The sequence below is a fragment of the Lathamus discolor genome, chromosome 3 (genome assembly GCF_037157495.1).
Source record: "Lathamus discolor isolate bLatDis1 chromosome 3, bLatDis1.hap1, whole genome shotgun sequence".
NCBI lineage: Eukaryota > Metazoa > Chordata > Aves > Psittaciformes > Psittacidae > Lathamus > Lathamus discolor.
In genome coordinates, this window is record NC_088886.1 from 52149367 (window position 1) to 52155585 (window position 6219).

The following is a 6219-nucleotide window of genomic DNA, read 5'->3' on the forward strand; positions in this document are numbered from 1 at the left end:
GGCAGGCAGCTTTGAAAGGAAGTAAAAAGCTGTGACGTACCCATGCTATCTCCCTGAGCGTCAGCCGTGGAATCCAGCCAGGAAGCTGGGTATCCCTCACCTCCGGCCACATCTGCGAACAAACAGTACAGAGAAGCTCCCCTGAAATATTTCAGTGTGTTTCCTCACATCCGAAGGGCAGCGAATGCAGCTCAAGCACGGGATTGCTCCATGGCACTTGTCTCTCCCTTCTACTCAGGAGGGCTGTGCAGTTACTGCATGCCTGGGCCATGCTAGTCTAAAACGAGCCGTGCACAGAGCTGTCAGGGGAAAGGACTCACTGGAGCTCACACCAGCTGTAAACTCAACCCTCACGAGCCCGCGGGCTTTGTATTGGAAGTAGTGCAGGGTCAGAGAGGCTGGGAAGGAATGCTTTGCAAGGCAGAATGCTCCAAGGCACGTCCCTGAGCCTGACCCACTCTCTCTCTGCTGTTCTGCACGTCTTAAGCACCAGCCAAGAAAATACCAAGTAAATTTTGAATGATTAAAACCTAAGTGCTCACGCACTGAAATGACACACCTGAGGGATTGCCGTGAGGCTCCAGGACAGGATCTGGGACAGGATTTGGCCAAATCCGGTGGCCACGGGCTATAGGCACAGCTGTAATCAAGCACATTCCCATCAGATGTCGCCATCTACTTCGTTTAACCTAGAAGGTTTTCCTGGGGCAGAGCTGCACAAGGCTGGCTCTAGGTGAGGTTTGGGGCCCCTGCACTCCTCGGGAAACGTCCCCGCAGTGGCTGCAGCCCCGTGCCTCTCGCTGCCAGAGGAGCTGGCTGCTTCTCACGCAGCCCAGTCCCACCGCGAGCAGTGCAGTGCGTACTGCCGGGGCTGGGTGCTGGCCCTTGCCTGCCTGCCTACCTAATCCCCGTGCTTGCCACGGCCGAGCCCTGACATGCTGGGCTCGCAGGATCAGCAGAAGGAGGGTAACGACGACGAGGCGGACGAAGCCTCCCCGGAGCTGCACCATTCCGCCGCCGCCGCCGCTAACGGTGCAGCTGCCGCCACTGCTGCCGCTAACGCCGCAGCGCTGCTACCGGCACTACTGTCGCTGAAGCCGCTGCCGCCGCTAAAGCCGCCGCTGCCGCTAACGCAGGTGCCGCCGCTAAAGCCGCCGCTGAAGCCGCTGTGGCACTAAAGCCGCCGCTGCCGGCACTGCTGGCAGGGTGCCTGCGGGGCCGCATATGACCTCGCGGTGTATCGGCGGCCTTCTGTGACGTCACACACCAGGTCCCCAGCACGGCCCCAGCCCTGGGAGGGAAGGGAGCCTGAGGCTGCCCCGTGCTGACAGCCCAGTGGGCCCGTGTGCAGCGGGGTCCCCTCCCCGACGTACCTGTAAGCGTGGACTCTGAAGGGAACGAATGTGCCCCCTCTCCCTCTCTGTTTTTCCCTACGAAATATTTTAAAACTAGTATTAAAAAGAAAATAACGTCTGCTGTGGAGCACATGACACCCAGGCAAAACTTACTCCTCTCTGTTGTCTTCTGCGGTTACTGAAAAGATCCAGACACATTTTAGGCTTGCAGAGGGAATTGCCTGACAGCGGATACAGCAATAAAAGTAAAGCAAGCAAAACTGCAGTAGATTGGACCGGCTTCTCTGACGCCAGAGACAGTACTTTAAAGGTGCCGTAAGCACCAGCAAACGCTGCTCATGTTTGGCTGCACTGTTGCATCTTGAGAAACGACCAGAAAAGACAGTAGTCCAGGGAGCAAAGAGCTGGTGTAGAAGGAGCTCGGTGACTCCTTTACAGGCCAGAAGCACCACGCGCAGACCTGGGGACCGCACTCATACCTCCTTGTAATGCCAGATAAAATCAGGGTTGCGTGTTGAAACCATGGCTTCTGCCAAACAGTAATGGGAAAAAACATTCTTCCACATTTCCCAATGAGACTGGAGACGCGCAGAGCATGTCCCGACAGTAGCCCATGTCCGCAGAGGCACTCAGGAACCGTAAAACTATTGCCTTGTGATTGCTGCAAGATGGGAAAAAACTTAGCAGCGGGAGGGCGGCAGCGGGTGACTGGCTGTGTGGTCCTCAATTGAATGCTGGGTTAAACCACAAGGTGTGGCTTATGTTTTTCACCCAGAACAGAGTAGTCCTTGCGCCATGCAAGCAGTGTTCAGCTGCAGCTAAAGAATGAGTGTGGTGCCAACACTAGTTTAGTTCCAAATCCCAACCTCAGCACCATCTGGGCTGCTAGGAAGAAAATGAACTCCATTCCAGCCTAAACCAGAGCAGAGTGTCTCCATTAGAGCCTGATAGCACCATTGTGCTGCTCCAAGTTTTTATTTTTGCTTGGCTTTATGGGGTATTTCTGGTGTACCCCAAATCCGGAGCCTCATGGAGCTGCCTGAGAGCTTCGATCGGGGCGCTGGCTTTGGGGGCTGAGGGGACGGTTCCTCAGGGTCATCGATGTTGCTCTGCATGCTCTCAAGCACCTTCTGAGCTGAATGGGACAGCCATGAGGGCCGTGGTGGAGGCGGTCGGGCAGGGCGCCTCAGTGGCTGGCGAGGTGGTTTTGGAGGCGCACGCGATGGTGGTTGGTCCCAGGGCTCAGAGGGGTTCGAGCGGGGCATCCCTCTCTCCATGTCTGTCATGCGTCTGTTGATATATTCCTGAGCCGCTGACGCTTCGGCCATGCACCTGTGGAGAGAGGAGGCTACTGAGGCCCTGCTGTGGCTGCAGTGCCAGGCAGGTTCTAGAGTGCAGACCAGTGCTGGGCAGCCCATAGGGTGCAGGTACCCGGCTGCACACAGGAGCTGTGGGCAGAAAATGGGAAGCCCTGCACCCCTCGCCTAGGGCTCTGCTCGCCTGCCCACGCCTCATCTCCTCAGGGCCCTGAGCATCCTGACCTGCCTGCTCTGCATGTGCATGGAAGGAGACCTGACCTGGGCAGACAAAGGGCACAAAGCTGGTTATGGCCCTGCAGGGCCAGGAGAGCCTCCCCTTGGCCTTTCTCAGTGTGCCTGGCAAAACCAGCACCCAGCTCCCTTGCCCATCCCTGCCCAGACAAGGGGAGAGCCTTGGCTCTCTGTCCGGCAGCACCTAAAAGGTGATTTCTGCTGGTAGGTTGACTGCTAGGGAGGTGTCGCTGTTGCGCTTCTCACTTTCTACGGCAGTGTCACCCCTTGTTTTTCTTCCTGATTTTGCTCTGCCTACGTCTGCTGCTGGGTCTGCTCTTGCCAAGCCAGGGTCATTTTTAACTCATATTCGGAACAGTAAGAGCAGGTTTCAGAAACAAGTGCCCGTGGATTGAGAGGCCAGTTAATAACGGAATACCCTATCTCTAAACGCTGCATTGTCAGTAGCAGCCGTCTCATACTGAATTTTCATAACCCGTCCCCCCTGCTCCAAAGCTCACCGTCTTCTCTTCCTCCACAGATGGATCACACAGCAAAATACCATCCCGAGCAGCATGGAGCCCAAGACTGCCACGATGCCTTCTGTGCAGAGCTTCCAGAATCCATGCTGATCTGCAGCATTTGGGTTTTTCTTGTCATCCCCACCTGCAGGCAGAATTCTGTATGCTGCACACGAATGATAATTTTTCACAAGAGATCTGACACCACCAGGAAATGTTCTTGCTCAGCGAACTTGCTGGGACTGCAGCATTTCCTTGGTTTCAGTAGAAGCAAAGGCAACTCCCAAAGTCGCTGCAAATGAACGCACCCTGGAGCCTCTCCCCAGGGTACAGCCTCAGCTCCTCTCAGCTTTGCCTGCACTCTGGGATAAGCATAATCCAGTTTTCCCAGTGTCATAGGTTTGCTCCCCCTTCCTGGTGATCTTTCACATTTATTTGCACACCAGTTCTTATGCGTTCACCCACCTTCCCTTTGCAAGGAAGGCTTGCTAGCGCTGCCGCCCGGAGGCACTCTCTGTCCCTCTGGGACAAGTTGTTCCACTGAGCGTAACTCATGAGGCCAGATGGGGAGCGCATGGGGGAGAGCAGCAGGGTGACCGACTGCCCCTCTAAGCGAGACAGACAAAACCCACCCCTGCGTCAGGGAGTGCCAGTCCCAGCTCTCCCTCCCCTGGTGATGTACATCCCAAAGGGCCAGAGTCAGATCCCCTCGGGAGATACCTGAGCCTCGCTGTCCCTCTTGGCCTTTTCTCTGGCATGGGCATTGCTTGCGTGCCCCCAGTTTCCAGGACTTGTCTCCCACTCATGGCCCCCCCGCAAGCAACGCTTTGTGGGATCTTTTGAAAAAATCATGCATCCTGGCATGGATGTTGCCCAGGCTTGGGCCGCACTGACAACAATCAGAGAAAGGTCAAGCCTCAGCGTGGCTCGGGCACAAAGGATGCAGGACAGTGCCGGTTCCCCTGGAGCCATGCACAATCCATTAGGGCTTCCCTCTGGACCTCAGTCCACAGGAGGGATCCCCCTCTGTTGTGCCTAAGAGGACTCACAGCAGGCTCTGGGATGCAGGTGTTGTGGGAGGTACATTCAGTTAAGAGTCATGTTTCCCATCACCTGCTGAAAGTACTTCAGATGGCTGGCTTCCCCAAAGGGCTAAATTCTAATTCTCCCATGAACCGGTGCAGGCACCAGGGGATGTAATAGCCTGCAGACAACACAGTGACTTTGCCGTATGGCACTGGATGACTGAAGGACGGCAATTACCTGGCTCGCCTACTGATGAATAGGCCCCCGTTCTTCCTCCAGAGGCTGGCGCTCCCCGCCTGTCGCCTTCCTGAAGCACCTCCACGGTCTCATAGTTCCGCTCTTTCGAAAGAAGGTGGGTCAGTTTGATTACAAGGAACTGTTCCTCATAAGAACATGGTATCTTCAGACAGCAATCCTACTCAAAATACATTCCTAGCACTTAGAAACATCCTGGGCATTTGGGGGTGCACCGAGTCACCAGTCCAAACAACATGCCATTCATGGAGAAGAACTGAAGCACTAGACATTTCTCAGTTTGCCGGTAGACAGCACATCCTGGCGCGCTGAGAGACTAAGGGATTGCCTGTGATCTTCTTGCCCGCCTTCCGCTCTGCATTGTTGGCACACTGCAAGATCATGGCAAATTCCTTCCTTCAGAGAGGACAGAAAGACGCCGTAGGCAATTCAGCTGGGGAGAGAGGCCTTCGGAGAAGCACCTTCCGTCGTGCCAACTCAATCATGCGGAACGAGTAACGGACACACATGGTCAACTAAGATGCAAGCTCTTGCAGCCACACTCTGGAAAGCTCTCAAGTGGCAGCAAAGAGCCCCCAGTCCTCCAAAACCAGACCTCATGGCAGCCTTCCAGTATCTGAAGGGGGCCTACAAGGATGCTGGGGAGGGACTCTTCATTAGGGACTGCAGTGATAGGACGAGGGGTAATGGGTTCAGAGTTAAATAAGGGAAGTTTAGATTAGATACAAAGAAGATGTGCTTTACTGTGAGTGTGGTGAGGCCACTGGAATGGGTTGCCCAGGGAAGCTGCGAATGCTCCATCCCTGGTGCTGTTCAAGGCCAGGATGGACAGAGCCTTGGGTGGCACTGTTTAGTGTGATGTGTCCCTGACCTTGGCAGGGGGGTGGAACGCGATGATCTTAAGGTCCCTTCCAACCTTAAGTATTCTATGATTCTGCGCAAACCACAGCCAAGTCACCTAAAACCCAACTAGAAAGAGACAGCTAAACCACCCAACACTAAATTCACAGCCCTGCACTTTAGCTGCCTTCAAATTGGGTGTCGCGTCAGTTGCCGTCTGTCCCGGACCCCAAAGTGTCACACATTGTCTCCAGACACCACAGAGAGCAATGGGACTGGGTCAGGCTGTGAAGCCAGAGTGCTCCGACCCTGGCCATACCACGCCTGCAGCCCCAGCCAAGCCTGCTGGTCTCTGCGACCCCAAGCTGCCCGCGCATCCTGTTCGCTGCCCAAGGGCACTCTCTCCGGCAGCGACTGTCAGGATGCTGGCCCTGTCATGGCTTATCGGGGATCAGTTCCTTGGAAAGCCTCTCCCGTTCCTGCTGTGGAGGCTACTCCTTGTCCGTACATGCATCTAAAACCTCAGCTTCCCAAGCCTTCCGGTCAAGAGTGATATACACCCACCCTGTGCTGCTTCATCCAAGTCTGTCATGATTCTCCTTAGGGTATCTGATGACCCCTGGGAAGATTCTCCTGTTTCATCTTCAGACTTTGCTCCTTGAGGACCCAAACGGAAAGTACAAAGTTAAATTC